This window comes from Hibiscus syriacus, unplaced genomic scaffold (assembly GCF_006381635.1).
Source record: "Hibiscus syriacus cultivar Baekdansim isolate YM2019G1 unplaced genomic scaffold, ASM638163v2 tig00110483_pilon, whole genome shotgun sequence".
Lineage (NCBI taxonomy): Eukaryota > Viridiplantae > Streptophyta > Magnoliopsida > Malvales > Malvaceae > Hibiscus > Hibiscus syriacus.
The window spans coordinates 2,635,896-2,651,384 of record NW_024062759.1 but is presented as its reverse complement, the minus strand read 5'-3'; the positions used below and the strand labels follow the sequence as shown (position 1 = coordinate 2,651,384).

The 15,489-nt window shown below is 37.4% G+C and overlaps 1 non-coding gene across 1 annotated transcript; it reads left to right on the top strand.

Moving 5' to 3' along the window:
• Positions 1–14,188: 14,188 nt before the first annotated feature.
• Positions 14,189–14,259, top strand: TRNAG-GCC. Its single transcript has one exon. It is a non-coding gene; the product is annotated as a tRNA-Gly (tRNA).
• The last annotated feature ends 1,230 nt before the right edge of the window (positions 14,260–15,489 follow it).

Genomic DNA, 15,489 nt, shown 5'->3' with positions numbered 1-15,489 from the left:
ATTTGTTGTTTCCTGACGAGCTGCTAACTGATGCAACAGTAGCATTCCAACTGTCTGGTAGAGATGATAAGAGAATTAAAGCTCGAACTTCATCATCGAATTCAATTTCCACGGAACTCAACTGGGTTGTAATTGTGTTGAGTTCATTTATGTGTTGAGCAACTAATGCCTCTTCCGCCATCCGTAAATTTAATAATCGCCTCATCAAATGAACTTTGTTTGAGGTCGATGACTTCTCATACATACTGGAGAGAATCGCCATAAGACCCGCCATGGTCTTTTCCTTTGCTATGTTGAAAGCAACATTTCGGGACAACGTCAGTCGGATAACTCCGAGGGTTTGTCTGTCGAGAAGAGCTCAGTCTTTATTCTTCTTGCCCTCTGGTTGTTTCCTTGATAGAGGTTGATATAGATTTTTCTAGTACAGAAAATCTTTAATCTGCATCTTCCAAAAGCCAAAGTCTGCACCATCGAACTTCTCAATTTTCACATTCCCTTCGTCTGCAGCTATCGCTCCCACTCGAATATGGCTTCGTTTGGATCATTTCTGACAATTTTCGTGAACCGTCGTGTATCAGAACACATTCGTCGACAAAATCGTATCGCCGACAAATTTTTTACTATTCACGTGAATAGTACTAAATAGTAACCTCACAAAAAATTGACAAAATTTACAACCAAAAGCTCTGATTACCAGTTGTTGGGAAATAAAACGAGTACGAGTAATTTCCCTATAACCAGATTAGTGAGAATGCGAAAATAAAAGCGGAAAAATAATACCCGAAATTGATAACGGAGTTCAGCCAATTATGCCTACGTCTCCGGACTGCTGCAGATCTTTTACTATGAGAGAAAATTTACAGGTGTACAAAACACTCACTACTCACAAGAAAACTCTCTAGTATTGGGAGAAAGAAATGATTTGGGATTTTGGGATGATTTTAAAGCTAAATGAACTAGGGTATTTATAGTTGAAGCTTAGGGACTAATCTTGTAATTAACCCTATTTCTATTTTAATTAAAAATTATAGTGCCCCCATTGTTGAAAACCTAATTTCTGGAAAATTAATCCCCCTTTTTGACTTTTCCTTCCAAAAGTATATGGATCTATTGGAGGGATCCTCTTGAAGTGAAAATTCTTACCAACCACTTCCAATATATCCATTGTCGTATTTCTCAAAGATCTGACAATAAAGTGGTCTTTTCCACATTTGTTTATGCCCGTCACAGCGAGTCAAAACGTCGCTTTCTTTGGCCTCAACTCTACAGCCTTACATCTTCGATAAGCTTCCCTTGGATTATCTTTGGCGAATTTAACGCCACTCTCAGTTCCTCTGACCGTTTGGGCGATGGTTCTTCCTCAAAGGCGTTTAAGATTTTCTAAGAATTTCTCTATAACTGTTGCTTGTGGGATATGGGGTTTTTCGATCCAAATTTTACATGGTCTCGTGGAGCTACTCAAGTTCACCTTGACAGGTTTATTTACAATTTACCTTGGGATGAGGTATATCCCAAAGCTATGGTTAAGCATCTTATTCACATAAGATCATATCATAAGTTAATCACGCTCCTCATTGGGTTTCCTCTTGCCCAATCCTCAAAGAAACTCTTTCGCTACTTCTCTAGGTGGCAATCTCATATTGACTTCCAGATCATGATTAAAGATAATTGAAAATCGAATGACAATATTTCAGAAAAATATATAATTTCATTAAGGCTACCAAATCTTGGAACCAACTAGTGTTTGGATTTATCGGTAAGAGGAAAAGATCTTTAATGTCCCGTTTACACGGTATTCAATGTGTACTATGCACCCGATAGTCTAACTTTCTAATGAAACTCGAAAATGAGTTGCTCTTCAAACTTGAATCTGTGATAGACTAAGAAGAACTCCTATGGCGATAGAAATCTAGATTTGACTGGATTGTTATGGGAGATAGGAATGCCACTTATTTTTCATAAGAAAACCTCTATTCGAAAGCAGCAAAACAAAATTAGATCACTTCATATCAACAATGGAGAGTGGTGTAGTGATGACTCCATACTCAAGGAAAGTTTGTCAATTATTTTGGCAAACTCTACTCCTTAAATAACCATCATCATGGTCAATTCCATTGCCATGGCAATTTTCCCCATGTCCCTTCCAGTATGATGCAGTCGCTCGAAGAGGTCCCTTTAAATGCTAAAATCCATGTGACCATCATGGAAATGACACCTCTTAAATCTCTTGGTGTTGACGGACTCCACGCTGAATTCTTTCAAAAGAATTGAAGTATCATCGGTGACTCGGTGTCTGTAGTCATTCAAAAAGTCTTCCAAGGTGATTCTATAGAGGTGGAACTTAATCGAATTCTCCTATTTCTTATTCCTAAAACCACTTCCCCGGAGTCGTTTGGCGATTTTTGACCTATCAGCCAATGCTAGGTTTTTTATAAACTTCTCTCCAAAGTGATTGTTCTTCGTTTAAAGTTGTCAAGCCTATTCTTGTAAAGTTAAACCAGACAAGTTTTGTTACTGGATGAAACATCACTGACAACATCATCATCAATAAGGAAGTTATTCACTCAATACGATCGACCCAATCAAAGTAAAAGTGGATGGCTATTAAGGTTGACCTCGAAAAGGCATTCGACCAACTTCGATGGCACTTCAACCATGATACCCTCCATGACATTGGTTTTTCGTCTGGCTTAATATGAATCATTATGAACTGTGTAACTTCTTCGTAAATGCAAATTCAATGGAATGACAGCCTCACTTCCATATTTCATCCTGAATGCGACATCCACTAGGGAGACCCTCTCCCCCTATCTCTTCGTTCTAGCCATGGAACAACTAGATCACAACATCTCTTTCTCTGTTCACTCGATCATCTAGCAAGCTTTTCTTTTTATCCGAAATAGTATACCAAGGTAGAACCAGACCAAGCAAAAATTATCGATGACATTCTCACTAACTTCGACTATTTCTCCGATCATCGGGTCAGCAAACGAAAAACTCAACTTTATTTCTCACCCTCCACCAAGCATGAGGCTAGAACTTTAATTAGTTCCGAGCTGGGATTTTAGACTGTTGACTCACTCGGCAAATATCTTGGTGTTCCTATTATCCACAAAGGAACCCGATGCTCAGATTTCGATTTCATCCTCGATAAGATGAAAGTACGCCTAAATGGATGGGTGACCAAAACTCTCTCCTTTGCCGACCATATCACGCTTGCGAAGTCAGTTCTCTCTGTCATTCCCATTTAGTTCATGCAAACATCTCTCTTCCCGAAGTCTGTTTGCAATGAAATCGATGTTGCGGAAGATGACTATCGGATAGAGAAAAATCGCAACTAATAATTTGAGAAAATAAAAATGAAGATAAAAGAGACACACAATTTACGTGGAAAACCTCTAAAAAATATAGGGTAAAAACCACGGGCAACGGTAGAAGAATTTCACTATGAGAAAATAGGATTTACAACTTCTCTCGATCTACCAATGAGAAAACAATGATAATTCTCTCTTGATCATAAGGAGAAAGCAACTCTCAAGAAACTCTCTAAATTTTCTCTAGTATTGGAAGAAAGCTAGAATGCTTTGGGATGGTTTTGAAGCTAAATGAGCTAGGGTATTTATAGTTGAAGCTTAAGGATTAATCTTATAAATACCCTAAAGTAAAATGACTAATTTTAGCAATTTTACCATACAAAAAATAACAAAAATTTGCTGCCACCGAATTCCATCGAATTCACGCACATTGGAGCTGCCAAATTTGAAAATCAAATTTGCAGCAAAGTATGACTTTTATTTTTTCAACAATCTCCCACTTGAAGATTTGATTTGAAAAATCATATCTTCACACTATTTTTTCTACCTTGTACCTTCATATTGCTTACGTCTCTAACAGGCCACAAGAGGATCTACACTAGGGAAATTTATCAGCATTGATTGCCTTCGTCATGAAATCTGCTATGTTGTTTTTGGTATGGATCTTCTGCATATCTACAGTTCCTTCTTCAACCTTTTCACGAATGAAATGGTACTGAACTCGTATGTGTTTTGTCCTCGAATGAAATGCTGGATTCCTTGCTAAATGCAAGGCGCTTTGACTGTCATAAAACAGAGAGACATACTCTTGATTGTGCCTAAGCTCCTCCAATAACATCTTCAACCAAATTGTTTCTCTACTGGCTTGTGTAGCTGCTACATATTATGCCTCTGTTGTGGATGTAGCCACAACTAACTGCAATTTTGAAACCCAGCTTACAGCTCCACCAGCAACTTTGAACACATACCCTATAGTAGATTTGCTTTTATCCAAATCCCTTGCATAGTCAGAATCTACATACACATTGATTAGTAAATTTGATCCTCCATAACATAATGCAATATTTGAGGTCTCTTTGATGTATCTCAGGATCCTCTTTACTGTGTTCTAATGCTCTTTGCCTGGATTCACCATGTACCAACTAACCACTCCCACTGCTTGTGCAATGTCTGGTCTTGTGCATATAATAACGAACATTAAACTTCCTACTGCTGATGCATACGGTACTCGAGACATCTCCATCCTCTCTTTTTTACTGCTAGGACTCATACTGGAGGATAATTTGAAATTAATAGAAATAGGGGTAAACATTGACTTACAATCTTGCATGCTGAATTGTGAAAAGATCTTCTTCAAGTAATTCTTTTGTGAAAGCCAAATCTTCCTATTACTTCTGTCTCGGTGAATTTGCATCCCTAGAATCTTGTTTGCTGATCCCAAGTCCTTCATTTAAAATTCCCTAGCCAGTTGTGCCTTCAATTCTTCAATATGATCTTTGTTGGGTCCTGCAACCAACATGTCATCCACATACAACATCAATATAACAAAATAGTAATCACCAGACCTCTTGAAATAAGCACAAGGGTCTGCATTAAGTCTGTTGTATCCAAGGCACATAATGAAGGAATCAAATCTCTTATACCAACACCTCGGTGCCTGCTGTAGACCGTACAAAGATTTGTTCAACCTGCAAACCAAGTTCTTCTTTTATTTTTCTTCAAAACCTTCAGGCTAGAGCATATAAATCTCTTATTCAAGATTTCCATGAAGAAAAGCTATTTTAACATCTAGCTGCTCTAGATGTAAGTTCAATGTAGCACATATTGCCAAAACTACTCGAACTGTTGTTAGTCGAACCACAGGAGAAAATATTTCATTGAAATCAATATCTTCTTTTTGAGCATATCCTTTGACCATCAGTCTTGCACGATACCTCTCCACTTGATCGTCATCATTGAAATCAAGGTCCCATGTATAATTTTTATGAAGTGCTTCAATTTCTTCTTGCATCGCCATCATCCACAGTGAAGCATCTGAGCTGTTTATTGTCTCCTCATATGTTGATGGCTCACCGTCCTCTGTTAAAAGGCAGTATGCAATATTTCCTTCTATAACATAATCTGAGTGCCAATTGGGAAGTCTTCTCATACGTTCTGATTGACAAGTTGTTGGAGCTTCAGAACTCTCTGGTTCTTGTTCATCATGTGTCGGTTCTACTTTAGAAGAATCTCTTTGTTCAATCTCCTTTTCCACATGTATATGTGTAGTCTTTAACTTTTCAGCGCTATCATCGTCTTTTCTTTATAGTTTATCCTCTACAAAGATAACATCCCTGCTAATGATCACTTTGCGGGCAGTGGGATCCTAAAAGCGATACCCCTTTATACCATCAGCATACCCCAAGAATTTGCATTTCTTGTATTTTAGATCTAGCTTTGAAATTTCTTGGGAGTTATACATCACGTACACAATACTTCCAAATACATGGAGGTTTGAATAATCAGCTGGTTTACCAGTCCACATCTCCATTGGTGTCTTCAGCTCTATTATAGTTGATGGAGCTCGATTCACCAAATAACAGGCGGTATTGACTGCTTCTGCCCAGAATGATTTTTCTATGAATACATCCCTCAACATTGCTCTTGTTCTTTCTAACAGGGTTTTGTTCATCCGCTCTACCACTTCATTTTGTTGAGGAGTGTTCGCCACTGTGAACTGTCTTTTAATGCCTTCTTTCCTACAAAAGTCATCAAATTATTCGCTTGTGTATTCTCCTCCATTAACTATTCTGAAACACTTGATCTTATTTCCAGAATCAAGTTCCACATGTGCTTTGAAGTTTTTGAAAGTTAAAAACACATTTGACTTCTTCTTAATAGGGTACACCCAACATTTCCTGGAGTATTCATCAATAAATGAGACAAAGTATTTTGCTCCGCCTAGGTATGTAACTGGTGCTTGCCATACGTCAGAATGAACCAATTCTAGAACACTTTTGCCTCTAGAATTTGACGTGTTGAATTTCAACCGGTGTTGCTTACTTGTTATGCAATGCTCACACAAAGTAAGTGATACATTTGTTAAGCCTGGAAGTAGCTTTTGCTCCACAAGGACTTTCATTCATTGTTCTGAAATGTGTCCAAGTTTCTGATGCCATAGCATTGCAGAATCTGAACTACATGAGGAAACAGAGGCTTTTGCTTCTAGCAAAGTTTCTCCCTTCAGCATGTACAAGTTTCCAGCTATCTTTTCGCCTTTCAGCACCACAAGCGCTCCACAGAACACCTTCATGATTCCTTTCTGTGTTTCAATCTTGCTTGCATTATTATCCAACAATTCGTAGGATAATAAATTTTTCTTCAGACTTTCACGTGCCGCACATCTCGAACAACTTTAATTGTTCCATCATACATCTTCAATTTGATGGTTCCCACGCCAATGATCTCTAAGGCATGATCCTTGCAACTATACACAGATCCTCCTGAGACAGGTTCATAATGATTGAACCATTCTCTTTCTTGAGGTCATGTGATATGTTGCTCCCGAATTAATGAGCCATATATCTGCATATCTCTTTCTGCCTTCCACGGTAGTTGACGCTTCACAGCATAGAGCATCTCCATCATCTGAAGTGTTTGCGGTATTGCCTTGTGGATTGGAGTTTTATTTAAACTCCAACAATCCTTCTTTAAGTGACCCTTCTTTCCATAGTTGTAGCATTTTAAATTCTTCTTGCTTCTCGACTTCGATCTACTATGTTTGTGACTGATACGTTGGCCACGTTCTGTTGATCTCTCTCATCGTTGTCAACGCTTCTGCTTGTTGCAGATTTACTTGTCTGTCTTCCTTGTTCTTACGCCGATTTTCTTCTTGAAGAACAGCAACTGCAACGTCATCGAAGACTAGACTGGTGACATTACTGTTTGTCAAGTTAATGATGAGTTGATCATACGAATCAGTTAGACTTGAAGTAGAAGTTCAACACGTTCTTGTTCTCCTATTGTACATCTTAAGGATGTAAACTGAGAAAATAACATGTTCAGTGTTTAAGTGCTCCGTCACTAAAGTAGATTCTGACATACAAAGAGTGTACAATTTCCTCTGAAGGAAAATTTTATTGTGCAACGATGTGGCCTCGTACAATTTGGTGAGATGAACATATCTCCTTAGTTGTCTTCTTCTCCTCGATGCTTGACAATACTTCATCTGCTAATGCTATATGAAAGTTTGACATAGCATTCCCGTCCATTTCGATCCATTTTTTGTCATCTGTGAAATCCACCGGCCTTTCACTGATAGCTGCTAGATAACCATCTTTCCTCAGGATGGCCTTCATCTTCAATTTCCACAATGAAAAATTTCTCCCATTGAATTTTTCAATATCAAATTTTGTTTCCATAGCTTCTATTACGGATAGCTCCCACTATTTCACTATCGTAAATAGTTCTCTAGAACCTTCAAAGAATGGGTAATAACTTCTTACTTTTATGTTGGAGAAACCACCTTTTGGTGGCAACCACAAAGACAATAAGCAGATATTACACACTCAAATCTGGCTCAGATACCAATTGTTGCGAAAGACGGCTATCGGATAGAGTAAAATCGCAACTAATAATTTGAGAAAATAAAAATGAATATAAAAGAGACACAAAATTTACGTGGAAAACCCCTAAATAATATAGGGTAAAAACCACGGGCAACGGTAGAAGAATTTCACTATGAGAAAATTTTGAGAGAAAATTTACAAGTGTTTTACAAAACACTCACTACTCACAAGAAAACTCTCTAGTATTGGGAGAAAGAAATGATTTGGGATTTTGGGATGATTTTAAAGCTAAATGAACTAGGATATATAATTGAAGCTTAGAGACTAATCTTGTAATTAACCCTATTTCTATTTTAATTAAAAATTATGGTGCCCCCATTGTTGATAACCCAAGCCAATGCCCCCAATTTCTAGAAAATTAAGCCCCCTTTTTTACTTTTCCTTCCAATAGTATATGGATCTATTAGGGGATCCTCTTGAAGTGAAAATTCTTACTGACCACTTCCAATATATCCATTGTCGTATTTCTCAAAGATCTGACAACAAAGTGGTCTTTGTCACAGTTGTTTATGCCCGTCCCAGCTAGTTAAAACGTCACTTTCTTTGGCCTCAACTCTACAGCCTTGCATCTTTGATAAGCTTCTCTTGGATTATCTTTGGTGACTTTAACGCCACTCTCAGTTCCTCTGACCGTTTGGGCGGTGGTTCTTCCTCAAAGTCGTGTAAGATTTTCCAAGAATTTCTCTATAATTGTGGCTTGCGGGATATGGGGTTTTTCGGTCCAAACTTCACATGGTCTCGTGGAGCTACTCAAGTTCACCTTGATAGGTTTATTTGCAATTCACCTTGGGATGAGGTATATCCCAAAGCTATGGTTAACCATCTTATTCTCATAAGATCAAATCATAAGTTAATCACGCTCCTCATTAGGTCTCCTCTTGCCTAATCCTCAAAGAAACTCTTTCGCTACTTCTCTGGGTGGCAATCCCATATTGACTTCCAGCGCATGATTGAAGATAATTGACAGTCTAATGACAATATTTCAGAAAAATATATAATTTCACTAAGGCTACCAACTCTTGGAACCAACTAGTGTTTGGATCTATCGGTAAGAGGAAAAGATCTTTAATGTCCCGTTTACGCGGTATTCAATGTGCACTATGCACCCGATAGTCTAGCTTTCTAATGAAACTAAAAAATGAGTTGCTCCTTAAACTTGAATCTGTGATAGACTAAAAAGAACTCCTATGGCGACAAAAATCTAGAGTTAACTGGATTGTTATGGGAGATAGGAATACCACTAATTTTTCATAAGAAAACCTCTATTCGAAAGCAGCAAAACAAAATTAGATCACTTCATCTCAACAATGGAGAGTGGTGTAGTGATGACTCCATACTCAAGGAAAAGTTTGTCAATTATTTTGGCAAACTCTACTCCTTAAATAACCATCATCATGGTTAATTCCATTGCCGTGGCAATTTTCCCCATGTCCCTTCCAGTATGATGTAGTAGCTCGAAGAGGTCCCTTCAAATGCTAAAATTCATGCGACCATCATGGAAATGGCACCTCTTAAATCTCCTGCTGTTAATGGACTCCACACTGAATTCTTTCAAAAGAATTGAAGTATCATCGGTGACTCGGTGTCTGCAGTCATTCAGAAAGTCTTCCAAGGTGGTTCCATAGAGGTGGAACTTAATCGAACTCTCCTAGTTCTTATTCCTAAAACCTCTTCCCCGGAGTCGTTTGGAGAATTTTGACCTATCAGCCAATGCTCGGTGTTTTATAAATTTCTCTCTAAAGTGATTGTTCGTCGTTTAAAGTCATCATGCCTATTCTTATAAAGTCGAACCAGACAAGTTTTGTTACTGGATGAAACATCACTGACAACATCATCATCAATAAGGAAGTTATTCACTCAATGCGATCGACCCAATCAAAGTAAAAGTGGATGACTATTAAGGTTGACCTCGAAAGGCCTTCGAACTTCGATGGCACTTCATCCATGATACCCTCCATGACATTGGTTTTTCGTCTGTCTTAATATGAATCATTATGAACTGTGTAACTTCTTCGTAAATGCAAATTCAATGGAATGACAGCCTCACTTCCACATTCCATCCTGAATGCGACATCCACTAGGGAGACCCTCTCCCCCTATCTCTTCGTTCTAGCCATGGAACAGCTAGATCACAACATCTCTTCTTCTGTTCACTCGATCATCTGACAAGCTTTTCTTTTTATCCGAAATAGTATACCAAGGTAGAACCAGACCAAGCAAAAATTATCGATGACATTCTCAATAACTTCGACTATTTCTTCGATCATCGGGTCAGCAAACGGAAAACTCAGCTTTATTTCTCACCCTTCACCAAGCATGAGGCTAGAACTTTAATTAGTTCCGAGCTGGGATTTCAGATTGTTGACTCACTCGGCAAATATCTTGGTGTTCCTATTATCCACAAAGGAACCCGATGCTCAGATTTCGATTTCATCCTCGATAAGATGAAAGTACGCCTAAATGGATGGGTGACCAAAACTCTCTCCTTTGCCGACCGTATCACGCTTGCGAAGTCAGTTCTCTCTGTCATTCCCATTTAGTTCATGCAAACATCTCTCTTCCCGAAGTCTGTTTGCAATGAAATCGATCGACTCATAAGAAACTTCATTTGAAGTGGTTCTTCCCCAGATACAAAAGTTCTTTTAGTAAATTGGGACTCTCTCTGTCAACCCATCGAGAATGGTGGTCTCGACATACACAAAACTTATGATCATAACATAGCCTTCATAATGAAATTGGATTTGCCTTAATCACCAAACCGGTAGCCCTTTGGGTTCAACTTCTTCGTGAGAAATACAAAATGATGGACATATTACATCAATATACTTCGCCAACGCTACTCCAATCTTTGGCGATCGATTGTAAAAATCTGGAATAATCTCATTCCAAATTTAGTTTGAAGCCTTGGAAACAGTAAGCATGCCTCCATCTGGCACGATGTTTGGGTCCAAGCTTTTGGTCCAATTCGTGATCATGTTATCGACACTTTAAGTATGGCCTCGTTCATGAGTATCCACGACCTCACTGATGGTGCTTGGAATCTGGAAATTCTTGCCTCTATTTTTCAATTGGCTACTATTCATCATATCCTTGCTATCAAATGTCTGAATCTGCTTGATATTAATGATGTCTGTTATTGAATATGACCAAAACAATAATTTTGAAATGTCCTCAACTTATAAATCACTTGTTGACCACCTTTGGCGCGAACCTGACTCTTTATGGAATCTATTTGGCACATTCCAATCTCTCGAAGAATCCGAGTTTTCATTTGGGCTGTGTCTCAACAAAAAATCATGACCAACTTGGAACGTTTTGATGCTCTCTTTCAAGTGACCCGGGCTACACTATGTGGCTCAACTCAAGAATCAACAATCTATGTTCTCCGTGATTGCAATCAAGCCAAAAATATATGGCAGTATTTCAATGTATGTTCTCTCATCTCGGACTTTTGGACAGTAGATATCTGGCAATGGCTTGCATCAAACCTTGGTTGCACTCAAATGTTCCCTACAACGAACAATGAAACCTCTATCCCATGGATATTCTCCTTGCCTCCCTAATTTGAGTATCTGGAAAAGATGAAATGACTTCGTTTTCAACTCAAATCCAGCTCTTTCAACGAATCATTACACAGGATAACCTATGGGCTATCTATTATCACCAACATCGCATGTCCTCATTTGGACTGGACCTTTAGCTATTCTCTCTATGGCAATTGGCCGAAACCGCCCTGTGGTTGGATCGTCCTCAACACGGACGGAGCAATCCATAAAATCTCGGGATAAAGCTCAATAGGGGTCTCTTCCGAGACGCAGACGACTCCTGGATCATAGGTTTTTCCGGTACATATGCATCTCAAACCCGTTGCAAGCTGAGCTATGGCCGGTCTATGAAGGATTGAAGCTAGGCTGGTCTCTTGGCTTTGAATTCTTACAAGTTCAATATGATTGCTCCACTGCGATTGCCCTCGACAATTCACCAAATGCCAGCTCCAGCCCTCATGCGCTAGTCTGAACAATCGATGATTACGCAAACGAGTTTGGGTGATAGAGATTATATGACTTCCTCGACGTGTTAATCTTCTAGCCGATTGCCTCTCTAGACTAAGTGCACCACATGATTTCGCTCTTCAAGTTCATGAAACACCATCGATTGCAATCCTTGACATGTTAACTAAGGATATTTCCAGTTTTTCTGTAAGTCTCGCTGAAGGCAATAGCTAATTATCTTTATTCCTTTCAATTAAAAAAATAGTGGTAGAGCTAGGGATGAGCATGCAAAACCCAACTCGACCCAAAAAATATATACCCTTATCAGATTGAAATAATAAAAAATATTATTTAATTGAAAAAAATAATATATAGAAAGACATTATTATAATTATTCTTAAATATATAAGGTAAAATTATATTTTTTTTCAGATCGGGTCGAGTATTTTTCACCCTAAACCCGAATCCAACCTGACATGAACATCAAATTTAAAAAAAACCCGACCTGAACTTATTTTTTTTTTAAAAATACCCGATTCGATCGGATCAAGTCGAATCGAAACCCGTCAGATTCGAATTCGAGTCGGATGGACCTAAACCTAGTCTAGTCAGCTCCATTTCTCCGTACCATTATTATGTGTAGCGTTTATATATTTTCAACTCCCTCGCCGTTTTTCAAGTCAAATTTAATAACTTCTCATCCCGGTAAAGCAAGTTGGCCCCGATCATTCTGTTTGCCCCTTCTAAACAAGTTGTTCAACATGATGCGCATTGCAGTTCCAATCATCGATTTAAATTAACATTGGGATTGAATTTCAATTATATTATATTTATCACAATTATAATAATAATGATAGTTATTATAAATATTATGACCATATAATAATAATTTTAGATAATATTTTTATGATTATATAACAATTATTATTTGCTCTTGTTCTAATATACTGTTTTTGTGTTATTTTTACGCGTCGAACCACAACCACAGCTGTCTTAACTATTGGACAAAAGCTAAAGGCCTAGAAAGCGTAGAGCTTTTTGACATGCAACCCAAGCTATGATCTCTGTTTATGGTTTCTCATGTCTCCTCTGTTGTTTCATCTGCGATCATAACCCTCCTTTTGTTCTTCGCTTCGGTAGTTTTATATCTTGAATTCGTTCACAACACAAACTTCAACTCCACAAATCTCTTCACTTTCGGCGATGCCACCATTGATTCTTCTTCTTCTTCTTCTTCAATATTGGTTTACGATTACATGGAGAACGGGAGCGTCGATAAGAGAATTTTTTACTGCGATGAGGACTTAATGTTGAGTTGAGATGAGAGGGTTAAAGTCTTGAAAGATGTAGCTTCTGCTATCTGGTATTTACATGAGGGTTGGGAAGCTAAGGTCTTGCATAGGGACATCAAGGCAAGCATGTCTTACTTGACAAGGATATGAACGCCATATTAGGCGATTTCGGATTAGCACGTACTCATCACCACGACAAATCAGCTAGCACTACACGAGTGGTTGGCACCATAGGATACATGGCCCGGAATTGATTAAAACTTGACGTGCCTCCACTCAAAACAGACGTGTTCTGTTTCGGGGTGTTGATTCTCGAGATAGTATGCGGATGACGACCAATTGAAGAAGGGAAGCCGGGTTTAATTGACTGGACATGGAGGTTAATGGAGAGACAAGAACTGGTTTCGGCTCTCGATGATCGGTTAAAAGGAAAAAGCTGTCACAATAACGATGAAGTAGAGATTTACTGCAACTGGGATTGTTGTCTGCTCATCCGGAAGCTCATGTTAGGCCAACAATGAGGCAAGTATGAAGCTGTTAGAGGCAAGGGATGAAGGTGCCGAATCGGAAGGAGAAGGCTCGGAGTTGAATCTAAACAGAGAATGAGAACTGCAACAACAATGTGGGAGAGCTTAAGCAGCAGAGGAAATCATCCTACATTCAATGACATTCAGAGGAACATTTCTTCTTCCATGTCAGTGAGTAAGTCGGATGTCATCCGAGAAGGACGATAACATCGATGAATTATGTTTGTCATTAGAGAAACGAGTGGTGTGTTCCATTTAGTCTTCCATTTATCTTATGGGAAGTGGGAAACAATGCTGATTTAGAACATGCTCAAGCAATTTGCAAGCTTTGGGATGTTACAATATTCAAATGGAAACATATGATTTTGTTAGCACATAGCTTGTCCCGACATCGCATGATATAAGTTTCTTGCACCAAAGAAATTAAAACATAAAATTATTAACCTTTATAAAGAAGCACCAGTGGTCTAGTGGTAGAATAGTACCCTGCCACGGTACAGTCCCGGGTTCGATTCCCGGCTGGTGCAATCCTTCTTTTAATTTTGCCCGTCTTTTTTGGGCCGGTGCACCATTTCTTCTGAATGTGTCAAAGGCCCATTTCCTGAAACCGAAGTACATGCACGATTCCTTCATTTCTTAAAAATCCTATCGGAACTAAACGGGTACTAATAATCATTATTATTCTAATAATATTTAAAATATAAAGAAATTTAAGAAATATATTTATAAATATTCTAAAATTATATTAAAAGTATTAACAAATAATAAGAGTGCAAGAAGTACTTAACATTTGAAAAAATAAAGTAGTGATCTGTTAATCGGATGATTTGTACATTAAATTAAATTCTGTATCTTGAAATTTTATCATTCTATTTACTTGACCAACATTAGTGATTGAATTTAGATTTATTTGGATTAATTGATATACTGTATTGTGTCGTTATAATGTCATCTAATATTTCAAAATGAAATTTTGGTATTCAATTAAACTTTTAAGTCATTTGAATAATTTTAAGCCTTAAATCTTAATAATTTTCTAAGATATTATGGTCACGTGATACACTACAGTTTTAACACATGGGTTTATAGATTATTAAATGAATATTTTAAAAATATTAAAAATTCTAAAATTTTAATTTTTATGAAAATACCACGTGATAGCATCGTAATGATCTAAAAAGAATAATACAATTCAATGGTGAATTTTAGTTAAAATAATAAATTAATAAAAATTTGAAATATATAAATTTAACTAGATTAATTTTTTAGAGATACTATTATTAAAGAATAGTTAGTACGTATGGGTAACAATAATCAACGTTTATCATGGGTAGTTAATCGAGTAAACTACTATTGACTTAAATGCTTTGAATATGGTGAGTCCACTTCCACCATCACATTTCACATCAAAAAGTGCTTATCACGACAACCAAATAATAATAATAAGTAGTTTAGTAAAATACAGGAGCTGATTTAAGTAAAAAAATAATTTGATATGTTTATATAAAATTTTGTGTTTGAATTTTTGTGTATGTAAAAGATTTATACTGGGAGATTTACCCGTTAAAATTATGCATACGACACGGATTAACCCAAATTAATCAGGATGAAACTTTAATATCGGGAGGATATATTTTTCTTTTATTAAAAGTTTGTACTAAATCTAAACATTCGTTTTAATTTATACCTGAAATTAATCTAATAACAAAGGGATCAATTCATATCATTATCAAAGCATCAAAATTTCATCATTTACG